This window comes from Macrobrachium rosenbergii, chromosome 1, assembly GCF_040412425.1.
Source record: "Macrobrachium rosenbergii isolate ZJJX-2024 chromosome 1, ASM4041242v1, whole genome shotgun sequence".
In the NCBI taxonomy this organism is placed as follows: domain Eukaryota; kingdom Metazoa; phylum Arthropoda; class Malacostraca; order Decapoda; family Palaemonidae; genus Macrobrachium; species Macrobrachium rosenbergii.
The window spans coordinates 34,700,563-34,713,679 of NC_089741.1; the positions used below are offsets into that span (position 1 = coordinate 34,700,563).

At 33.4% G+C, this 13,117-nt stretch overlaps 1 pseudogene; it reads right to left on the reverse strand.

Annotated features, from left to right (window-relative positions):
• Positions 1-8,165: 8,165 nt before the first annotated feature.
• Positions 8,166-13,117, reverse strand: part of LOC136840164 (rho-associated protein kinase 2-like) — a 42,920-nt pseudogene continuing 37,968 nt past the window's right edge.

The following is a 13,117-nucleotide window of genomic DNA, read 5'->3' on the forward strand; positions in this document are numbered from 1 at the left end:
GCAGATAAGAATATTATCATTAAAACTAGTTATCTATTTCTGTTTCTGATACAATAGGAAACTTAGTTGATTATCATACCAAAAAGGGATTCGTAATGCATGGGTCTCTCTCTCACACACACACACACACACACACACACACACACACACACACACACACACACACACACACACACACACACACACACACACACACACACACACACACAGAGAGAGAGAGAGAGAGAGAGAGAGAGAGAGAGAGAGAGAGAGAGAGAGAGAGAGAGAGAGAGAAGAGAGTTAAAATGTAAAGGGATTTTGTTTCACTCGTCACAGCAAAAGACCATTAATACTCATAGAGGTATTTTCCCACACCTATTCTTTCAAGATTGATAAACACCTCTCACAAACTCCCCTAGGGCTTGTAAGCAATAACACTACTGCTTGCAAGGTTGCCAATCCACCAAGATGGACCCATCAATTTTATTTAAGTTATTAATGTTGAAATTACAACTTCCTTAAAATGGTGGGTATACCACAACTGCAGAGGGTAAGAATTAAAATAAGAACATTTCATTTGTCTTTTATTATTATGGTAGATTATATTCACAGAGGAACAAAACCTGGTACAAAAGTACTGACTAAAAAACATCCTCAGTACAGTACAAATGTTTTCAAGTATTTAGTTTTGGAATTAATCATTCCTACGATCCGAGCCATCCTGTGTCCCCCTTGTAAAATGAGACCACATAGTCGCTAATGTACTGTAACACAACCCTGAGCATACATTTATTGCAGACACTTGAATGATCAAAAGGCAAGGTCATGCATCTGAACTGACTTTTAGCTCAAAAAATAAATCAACACAACAGTTAACACATGAACAGTTTATGTATAATGAAAATATCCTTTGAACATAAAAGGAATATTTCCCAGTTTGGGACTACACAACTCACTGAATTCACTTAGAAGAATTGTGCCATCTCGGCAATGTCATTGAACATTAAAATTATGAGATCCCTCAAGCATCACAAAAGTTAGTTCATGCTTCAGTTTTCTATGTTGTAAAGGTCAGCAAATTGGTGTGTCCTTTGAATCTCAAAATGTTTTCATTCAATATGCCTGCAATTTCATACGTTCCTGTGTTTATTGTGTTACTCTATGGTCAAAGAACAGACACACTTCAAGAAAGACATACGCATTAAACGACTGTTGGAAATCTTGTGACAAAATCTCTAAACATGAAAAATTATGAGTCAAGCAACTTTTAGGTTGTGAGTAAATATAGTTTTTTAAAATAATAGTAAACAAGTCACCTGAACAAAAGGTTTTCTTTCAAGCCCTGTAAGTGAAAGGAGTAAATAAAAGAAAAAGGATACCCTTATCAGTGGCAGATAATATGAGGTATTAGATTAGGTGGAGGATATCTAGGATGAACATACTGACAACAGATTTATGGATAGGGTTTAAAAAAGTAAACAAGATTTTTCAGTAGAACACACCTAAACAATTATGGTCATTCCACGGTGAAAAATTTAAAAAATACACTGGCCAATATAATCCAAACTGTCAGCTAATCCAAAGTTTTGAAACCCAAAGAAATATAGACCACCTTTATATCTCACCAGTTCAAGTACAAACTGTCAAGGTGCTCTGGTACTATGACGAGTTCAAGAAGTCAACTCATAGTTATATTCATTGATATCATTTCTACCTAAAAAACCGCAGCAATTGAATGAAACTGATACAAGGTTTCCAGGGAAGAACAGAAAGTCTTATCAGGGAATAGAGATTGCAAGATAGTAACCCAATGAAAGGGACATTGCAGATTATAGGAACCGTGACACTGAATGCTTGATTTGTCACTGAAGAAAAGTGAAAACAGAAAGCCAAAAATTTATATTTTGTCAGAAAGGAAAGGAAAGGTGTCAAGGCTTTAGACTTTGAAAACCTAAGACATGACTGTGCTATTTACGCACTGGAATCAGTATTCAACATACTCTGCAAGGAAAAAATAACCATAAATAATCATTACAAGAACACGTCACACAAGTCTTTTTCTGACATACAAGGAATAGGGATTCATATCTTTCCTCACTATAAGGAGGGTTTGTGTAGACCTTGAAAATTGAGGTAATTTTTACAAACTGTTCAAGCAGACAAATGAGATGAAAGTAATTGAACTGTTTGCTCACAAAGACGTTTCCCTGGCATATTTGTAATCTTCAATTTTACTAATACAATGTGACCTGGCATATTCATTGCTTTCAGATTTATTCACAGACCAGATAGTACTGAAAACTAATGTTCCCAATTTTTACCCCTGAAACACTCATTACATTCGTTCCCAAAGTTTACACAGAAGTACTTTAAAATGTATTTTTATGAAAACAAACCTCCACTAGTGATGAATGAAGGCTTATTTCAGTTCTGTTCTGTACAAATATGAATAATCTTGGTAAACATTGCACACAAACAATCTCTCCTTTCAGTATCAGCCACATCAGTAATTATGCAGCCGTTTTAAAAATTGATACCCTAGAGTAGGAATCTACAGCAGAGGTGTCTGGCACAAATGGGAGGAAAAATTATATCTTCAAATGTGCAAGTTACAGTTAATCAAAACATTAAGAAAATATCAATGCGAGATAAACAGTAAAACTTTGATTTTTCTGATCTCAGATAAAAGTGAAACAGGATAATTTTATATTATTTTTTTTTAAATTCATCTACTGCATGTTACACATCTCTGAAGAGAACTGTGTGCATGTTGTGAAAAAATAAGAAATCTTTAATACATTACTTAAGATAACACTGTACTTTGTAATATCAATTTTTCTTAACAATGGCTAGGTTACCTTTGTAGTTTAAGCAGTCAAAATTCACATTTAATTCTTCAATCCTGTGATGATCAAGATTTGGTTACATTGAAGAGAAAAAGGAAGAATACTAAAGGAACACAAAAGGGCTAAAGAACCTTACCAACTTGTCAGTCAAGTATCAAAAACCAATCACAAACCTTTTCCTCATTGGACTCGGCACAACAGTTCTCACAACCATCACTACACTGAGATATTTCTCCAAGGGACCAGGATAGCTCAATTTAATTATTTACAGCTCTCAGTAATATAACTCTTCAGTGTCAGAATAAAACATACTGGTTTATTCTTTTTATTCAATTAGGAAGTGTGCATGTATGATTAACTTGGTGAAATCCAGCACCACTACCTCAGGCAAAAAAAAAAAAATGACTTGTTTCACGGCACTTTGATCATTATTCATGGGAACTTACCAAGTGATATTACTTGAAGAGCTGTTAAAAGTTGAAAAGAAAATCTCATCACACATGTGAACCTCAGGCACTAATAAGCAAGTCCTGCCTGCTGCCAGTTGGTATAAAGTACTGTCAGTGTTTATCTTCTTTGCCAGTTGGTTTAAAGTACTGTCAGTGTTTGTTTATCTTCTTATGTGTATGGAGAGAGAAAGTGTAATATCTACCAGTCCAAAAATATGTAACTTGGAGTACATAATAAACTATGTATTGCTAAATACTAAGCAATATAGTTCAAAATTTGTTTCCCACAACTGAGATAGAGAGGAAAAAGGAGAGACCTATGTTACAGTAGGTGTTATGTGTTGAGTCCAAACGAATGGTAGAAATTGGAGTAAATAATAAACAATGTTTTGGTAAACATTTACTTTCAACAAATTTTTTTACACAACCAACAGACAGGAATCAAGACAATCATTCCTAAATGGACAGTGAAGACCTTGAGAGAGCAAAAAAATATATTAGTTTGGTTTATTCTAGAAATTTAGTATGGTGGGCAAAGTTGTTGATACGATACACTGGGCCCTATGGCAGCAGGCTGGGACAAAGATTTTGTTCCTTTAAATGCTAGTCACTGAGTGTGTCACCCAATGAAGGGACACGATACCATTGTTAAAATAGCCATGTACAAAGCTTATTCATGTGGAGTACGATAAGAGATAATTAAAAAAGAAATTATTCATGTAGCACAAGAGGAAAGAGACTGAGACCACCATACAGTTGCATCTCGATTAGTCCTCGGAAAGCAACGATTCTTCCGAGTATTATTGTCAGGAGATTTACTGAACGATCCAATGCAATAGTCTGATGCCCACATAAACTGGGTGGCAAACTGTAAGTTTGTACAAAAAAAAAAATAAAAAACATTCACTGGACGACAAAGCTAATTTCACTGGTTTGTATATCTTGGAATAAGTACTTGCATTGTACAGATGCACAGAAAGTCCAGACAGACAGATACACTTGTTTCTGCATACAAAACATTCCATTTACAGTATTCTGTAAATCAGTTCATACACATACTAGATCAAATTCACCTCTAAAATTATATAAAAAACCAACTCATGATCAACATGAGTTCCAATCATGCGAAGTCAACTGCGTAACTGTAACAAAAAGGAAGATGACAGTACCAAATAATTAAAAGATATTTATACAAAACATAATGAGAAACTGACTTAAAACCAGACATGACTCATTCAACGGCACATACTTTCAATCTGGCTTAAGAGCCAATAAAAAAATATTGGCACAAATATCTTATCACAAATTATACATCTCTTAAATTTAAATTACAGTCACACAAATCCATTAGATTCATTAGCCTTCAGCTACAACACACAGAATGTATCATTCCTCTGTACAGTATTGCATAAAAATGGGGTCAAGTTGGAGGGCCCTCACAATAAGGAAAAAACAAACAGAGCTTCAATGAAAGTAACCTTTTATGTCAATACTATGCACTAACCTCAGCCCACTGTAACTGGAGGGGGGGTTCAGCCGTGCAGTCTAAATGAAAGAATTTTATTTTAAAGTAATATGAATCTAAATAAGATAATGCTGCTAACTTTGTTAAAATTGTGAATGACTGTTTCGTAAGAGCTACCAGATGCATGTCCATAACATTTGACAGCTACAAATGCTTTAGAATTCAAGACAGGGATTAAACCATATTTGGAAAATTATGAATACTATCACATTCCTGTAAAAATCTCCTGATTATTTGGTCAATTCATCCTACCACTGACAACTAAACATTTCTAATCAATAATAGGAACCAGCTTAATATATATGGTACCTTTCAACATGAAATCAGGACAATTTCGGAAAGGAACTTTCAACATTATACTAATAAATATATGGACAGCTGTTATGTTCACATTCCTTATCTCTAATATTATTCATCCATAATTCTTCTTCGTGAAAACCTGAATGCAACAATATAAATGGTACATTCATACTACCTACTTAGGTGTGTATTAGAAGCCCACCAAATAATTATTGCAATTTTCCACAACAAATTCTCACAGTATCAGTACTGCACATTACTTTAATTATGCTTGGTTTAAGTAAAAGCACATCTTATTATCACAATTAATTGTATTGTTTGCTTAAAAAAATATACATTTAACAACTACCTCTAATGTCATAAGAATATAAAACTGTCTACTGCTCAACAATGAGTGGTGTGGAAAAAATGCACTAATATCATTCTCCCATAACTCTACATCCTCCATTTTGTAGTCTGAAACATGTTAATACCAGCTCAAAAGAATTATTACTAAGCTAAATCAGTGGCATTGACATATAAAGGTGTTTCTATGACAATGTTGCAATTTATTAATTGTACCAGGAAGTTTAAAACTGAACGTTTTTGGTATCTAGGAAGATAAGGTACCACCTAAACTCAAAACAAAATTATGGTAGACAGTATTTAATATTCCTGAAGTCTAGTACTTTGTGGACAAATGACTTGTAAATATCACATTGATATAAAATAAATCTTCAATGCAACCATGCAATAAGGGGAAAACAGTATAATAACAGCAAGTCAAAATCTAGCCACCCAGATATTAGGCTACTGGATAACATTCAGTTGTTAACACATACACTGCATATTAAGCCATGGAATGAGAAACTCTGTACACATAATTAACACACCTTAATCATTGGTCATGCCTACTCCTATCTTGGCCCAGCAGCAACAATGCCTAAAGAAAAAACTAACATAATACTCATGTGGAGTGAAGAATGAAAAAGTACTCTCTCTCACAGTTACTTTTTGTGAGTCAAGACTGCATAACCTACAGTTAACAAGCAAAATTGTAACACAAATATAAATTAGTAAAAGTGCAAGATATGGCCAATGTAGTATCATAAGGGATGCCTGGCTAAGACAGGAGATATAAATATGAAATGATTAAAGAAAGAATTCAAGACATATGAACTGTGCTCTAAACAAGCTGTCCACTAGGACTTTGGCCAGATGATGATGCAGACACCATCTGGAAGAGCTGGGAATTTGAACTTCATGTTAATCAGCATATTTACCGCTTTCGTATAATTGTTTATAAACAAAATATTATCTATACAGTCAAGCATTCTGATTCACAACCACACACACACACACACACATACATATGATCATACACTGCAATGAAAGTAACTTCCGGATTACACATACACATGCACTCAATTAGCATTCGCACATGTTGATATTTACAAAACGTGCTCAGTTATAAAATTAACTTTACAATGATATATACTAATCTGATTCAGTTTGCAAGCTATTATGAGGTACTATTTTGACTGACTGGGCACATTATGTATCACTACAGAAGGCTACGCATCACTGGCATTTAAAAAATTATTATAAAAATTATTGCTAGGTATACACAACTAAATTTCTGTAATTTTGTCTTAACATTTGGCTGATTTCTCAAGATCGTATTTATAGAAATGGTATTATTGGGGAAATTACAACAACAACATGAACGAGGGCCAGTGAGATTGGAAGCATTTTAAAAATGTTGGAGCTTAGGTACTTACACAGTAACCCTCAACTTATTGGACTTTCTGCAGTTATCAGCTACATTATTAAAATGGTTTTTTGCTAGGCTACCTTTTGAGACTTCAAGCATTTTTGGGTAAATCTCAAACACTGAATGTAAGGTCTAACACACTGTTTAGTTAGGGTGAAAAACCATATGGAATTAACGTTAGCCACTGGGTATCTTGTAAATGTCAACTCACATGTTAAGTATAGTCTTTGTTACTTAACAAAAGACCATACCCATGAAGCATCTGATAACTTGAGGGCTACTCTATAACATAACTAACATTGTATAAAAAATTTCCAGTTTTATACAGCATTATATGATGATAACACTACACATGATTTTGACATTTTATGAATCAATATGTAAATATTTTTCTGTAGAATCTCCATTATCCAGCGTAATTAGGACCAAGATCTTTCTATTTACTGGATATAATATGCAGTTAATGGCAATCAATATTTTAGGTTTTCTAAGCAGGTAACTGTGAAGTAATGAATGGTGTTAAAAATAAAATATTTTGTATAGCTTATATTTACAAAAATACAAAACGGTAAAATCTTTCCAGTGCACAGGAGCTAAAAGTAATATGTAAATTTATTTACAAATCTATTTTACACCATGAAATCTTGAATGAAACTTTTCAGTTATAACAGTATGTCAATGTAACATTTGACATTCATAAGAAATCATAAATTAAAACAATCTTAAAAATATGGAAGGTAAGAAAAACCTGGACACTTACATCTTGGATAATAAAGACTACTTTATTAGTTGGACTGTTAGGTTAAGGTATTTTAAAGTGTTCATGTATGTTTAGAAAGCATAATTTACTAAAATGCTTGTCTGTCAACCTGCATGTTTCTATTTGCATTACCACTGGGGGGGGGGAAACATCACTAGTAGCAAGAATTAAGTTCACACAATGGGAAAAAAATGATGCCACCCTCATGCAAAGATAGTAGTTTGGGGCTAAAAGCAGTCAGTATATGAGGAATCACCTCATAAACACAGCAATTATCGAATCATCAAATGGAAATTGTTTAATTTAATATATAACAAATATACAACATACAGATATAGCATATCTATATATCTTTTATCTCTGTCAAGTCCTTTTAGCTAAGACTTGATAAGGCACTGGTCCTTGATATAATAATGTCTCATTGGCAAAATAAATTCCAAATCATCTGTCATTTATCTTGAAAAGTAAAACCATTCAACAGTGTACCCTTATGTAGAATCATATTCACATAAATAGTACAAAGGGCTTGCTGGCACACTTAGGAATTGTGACCCGACTTTGACTCATTTTCGACTCAAGTTTGAATTTGGTGGTAGGGTGGCGGACTTCTGGGCAACAAAGGGTCGGTAGGCAGATCTTGTGGATTCCCTGCAACATTCAAAACTTTCAGTTAAAAGAACAGCACAAACTTCTTTACTTGTACTTTTAATTCATCATTTGACCAAAGATGAATGACTGCTACTGACAAGTTTCACTCTGTCTAAATTTACCATAAATGTATAAAAGCTATATTAATTAATCCCAAATTTTACCAGTGCAAAATACTTTTTTCTATTAAGAATTCACATAACAATAGATTTCACAAACAAAGAAATTTCAAAGGAAGGATTATCATTTGGAAAGGGGTGTAATTTGATAACACAACAAAAACTTGGTAACTTCTGGCAAACAGTTCAATTGTTTCATTGGGTAAGGAGAAGGCTTTGGAAACCCCTCCTCAAGGCTGAAGATGGCTGGATGAAATGTTAAAAAAAAAAAAAAAAAAAAAAATAGAGAGAGAGAGAGAGAGAGAGAGAGAGAGAGAGAGAGAGAGAGAGAGAGAGAGAGAGAGAGAGAGAGAGAGAGAGACCTATGGTATTTTCTAAAGAAAACCAATACCTATCGTCAGCACTTAAACCAAGCATACTAACTCTACAGCAATTTACGGATTTGCCATTCCATGTTATTTAATGTAGGCCTAGTTTCGCTATGTATAACAATATGAGTATATTGAAATTTTCAAGTTTGACTTTCTTCTCAAGATCACCTGTCTGATTTTCTGTTAAAGCATGCTTCCGATGTACTGTACCTCATAAAAATATCTTAGTAGGTACTTGAAAAAGAAAATTTATAACTTAAAATTTAACTACAAGTCTCTACATTTGCAGTTTCTTTTATTTTGATTTGGTGTCAGTAATTTGTTGAAGAATAATCTTATTTAATTCTCTATGAATGCTTGCTGTGTATTTCTGATTTTCCATGAATGCCTGCTATGTTTTCCACATTGCAATTTTTATATATTGGTAAAACACCAGTGCTTGTCTTGATAGGAGTTACTGTACCTCAAAACTTGTGGCTCAACTTTCAAAACAATTTTAATAGACCTCACTAACTGTGATGTTTCCATTGCAGCCTTGACATAAGTTATACCTTCCGCCCAAGATATCTCTGCATTAATTTTTTTTACCATGACCTGATATTTTCACATTTAATATGAATTAGCCTACTGGTCACATTCCATCTGTTGGACACAAACTGGTGTGTCACTCTGTTGACAACTGAGCATTGCCGGTGGGCACAGGTGAGTATTTACTCTCAAAAGCAAATGGAAAAACAGATTGGACTGTAAAGGGATGGGAAGAAGGGTATATTGATTCTGCCCTAATCGCATTGCATTATAAAAAAAAACTTAATCGTAGCATGCATGCGCTACTAATAACGAGGAAATTGTGAAGTGGTAGTGTCCAAATCATAAAAATAAAAATTTTTTAGGACAGGTAATTAGAAGTGATGGGGGCCATTATTCAGAATAGCTGTGTACAGTATCAGGGAGTATATAAAGATAATTAGGGAGACCTACTAATCCATGAAGATAGAGCACTGATAAAGACCTAAGCCACATATGCATTCAAGCAAAAAGTACGTAAGGTAAGAGAGTTTGGGAAAATTAATCATGAAAATATCAATGATGATGGTGACACGCTATCTGTTATATGCTGTTTGAGTATGTCGAGGCATAATGCACTGGATACAATATGCCTCTAAATATAGAGATGAAAAAGTGTGCTATCATTCAATAAGCAAATTCTAACCTTTTAGCTTCAATATGAATAACACCATTATCATTTCAAAGTACAGTAGTTCACCGAGATCTTCAAACCCCATTTCTAGACTCTCATTGAGCTCACCCATACAAATTTCTTCTTGAGAGGGGTGAATTTTGGAGCAGAGTAAAGACAAAGATGTTTTGCAACTAAGTGAGAAGAGATCAAAGGAGCAAATGAAAAGAAAAAGTGGAAAGCAATGCAGCTGAGGCAAGTCGAAGCTAGAGAGAATGTCCTGTACCATCTGTAATGATAAGGCCACTAAAAGTGGTACCCCTCTTATGGAGCAAGTATGGTAAAGCTTATATGTAATCTCATGAAATGAAGTTTTTGTACTTGGGTCTCCTAGGAATGGCATGTTTTCAGGTTGATCCATAATGGCATCCGAGTTGCAAATCGAATGACACGTTAAAATAATATACCCACAATAAGACTTTTTTCCCTTGTCATAAAAAAATACTAATAAAATTTTTATTTACTAAAATATTATACCCACAATAAGACTTTTTCCCTTGTCATAACCTTAAAAATACTAATAAAATTTTATTTACAAAACCATTTCATACATTATATATATATATATATATATATATATATATATATATAATATATATATATATATATATATATATATATATATATATATATATATATATATATAATATAATATTTATATATATATATATATATATATATATATATATATATATATATATATATATATATATATATATATATATATATATATATATATATATATATATATATATATATATATATATATATATATAACAAAGATCCAAAGATCCACACTAACTGGGGCTGGGAGTGGAAAGTTTGGTGAAAATATCCAGATCTTTGCAAAGTTTTATAATATTTTAGCCTAGAACCTATAAGCATATATATATATAATATATATTCACAAAAAGTTATTTACTTGTATACTGCAAATCACATAAACTGCTTGTGGGTGTGGCAATAAGTTGAAGTTAGCTGAAAATTTTCTACATACAAAAGTCAGTGGAATCCCAAGTCTGGAATATGACCTTCAAGGGGTAATGATGATTGTTAAAATAAATGAAAATTAGATAGAGGCTTCCACCAGTTAGGAACCCACTTTCTGCTCTTCATTCTCTCTCATTTACCTTGAACACACACTAGGATACATTACTGTTTATTTGCTAGCCATTTTTACCCCGTACCTAAGTGCTTTCACCTTACATGTGTGACATTTTCATAGTTTTGTTTTTATTTCTCTTTTCATTTTCTTAAGAGTATATGATTTTAGACTGTATGTATGTTCTCATTCTCTCTCTCTCTCTCTCTCTCTCTCTCTCTCTCTCTCTCTCTCTCTCTCTCTCTCTCTCTCTCTATATCTATATATATATATATAATATATATATATATATATATATATATATATATATATATATATATATTATTTTAAAGTAGCTTTATACAAAATACAAGATATCTTAATGTATTATGGTGTATGAAACACAAAGGAGAATAGGTTGTGACTAAAAATTACAGTAGTTCATTTACATATACAGTACAAGCAAAGAATGTGGATTTTAAATGAAAAAAAGTGTAGAAGGAAAGTAAGTGCACTGAGAAAATAAATACAATCCTTTCCCTTAGATACAAATGAGATATTAAAATCAGAAATTGTTTCCGACATGGCACACGATAAAAGTACGATCATCTGAACATGAACAAAACCTGTTCCATGTATTTTCTTGACCATGTTAGGTAAAGCACTGCCATATAGCAATGGAAAAAGTTTTGCAAAATCTTAACAAAGTGACTAGATTTGGGGATATGAGTGTAAACTTCAGGAAGAACACTCCTTTTGAGAACTGTATTCCTGTTGTTTCAAACTTTCTCAGCTCAAGTAACCAAATCCCTATGTCATTACCACTGATTGGTGACCAAATACTGTACAATAATTACTATGTGACCGGCAGCAAAGGATGAGAATCTAGAACTGCTAGGAACATAACGTTTTGGAGAGTGGGCATCTTGAGCCATGCTTGTTTTCTACAAATTCTTATCATCATCATTATTTATTACTATATTATTATATACAGTAACCTGGCCACTTGAGTTGAAGTTCTCAAATCTCACCCAGAATGAAGGTACTTATGAGAAAAATTTTTTTATTGATCTATTTTTTTGTCAAATATCCTAAGCTTTTACTCATTCAATCCTTATTTTTCTTTCCAACACAGATATATTATTATGGAAGTCTGCACTAATCTTGAATGAGAAGTCAACTGCCTGGAGAGAGAGCCCCAAAAGCTACATCAGAGCCAGTGGGAAGATGATGACTATAAGGGAACAGAGAATCTCTTGACACTCTTGAAGATGCCGAGTTGATTGTAGAATGAAATGTCTATTTCTCATAATGTACACAAGTCAACAGCCAGAGTTCAGATTGTCAAAAAAGGCTCCAGATTGTCATAAAATGCTCCAGTGAAAGAGACAGTAAACGTCAACTGGGAAGGAGCAAGCATCTTGTAGGAGACAGCAAGAAAAACCTTAGATATGGAATTTTAGAGGGATGGTGGAATGAACGACAAAATGTTCCATAGTCATACCTGTAAGGTGAGAGTTACCTAGAAGAAAGTGAGCAATAACCCAGTGGTGCAGCATTAGGAAAGCAGAGCTAGGCTAGATATTGAGGAATCCCTGCCATCCATCAGAGAGCAGTTTAAGGTCAAGTTTAATTACAGAATTGTACAAAGGTTAGAAAATCAATAGAATGGGCAAGTAAACCATAGAAAACTAATAGTTAATAACAGTGAAAGATGAGAGGAATGACAGAGTATTGGCAAAGAAGTCACTAATATGAAGACCAGTACAATACCTCTAGTACAAACAGTCTGAATGGTCGAGCATGGGGCATACAATTAATACAATAGTCAGCAAAGAGTGAAACAATAAAATTACAGAAAGGATCCAAGAACGTTACTAGAGAATTAATTTCCTTGGCAAGTGAGGTACTTGTGGATTACCCAAAAGGTTCCTGAAAACATTTTTTTTTTTTTATCATTTATCACAGACACTGATAGGTATTGTTGAAAATATATTCTTTAGATCCTGCTGATCATTGACAATCCACCAGTCACTACTAATTTCT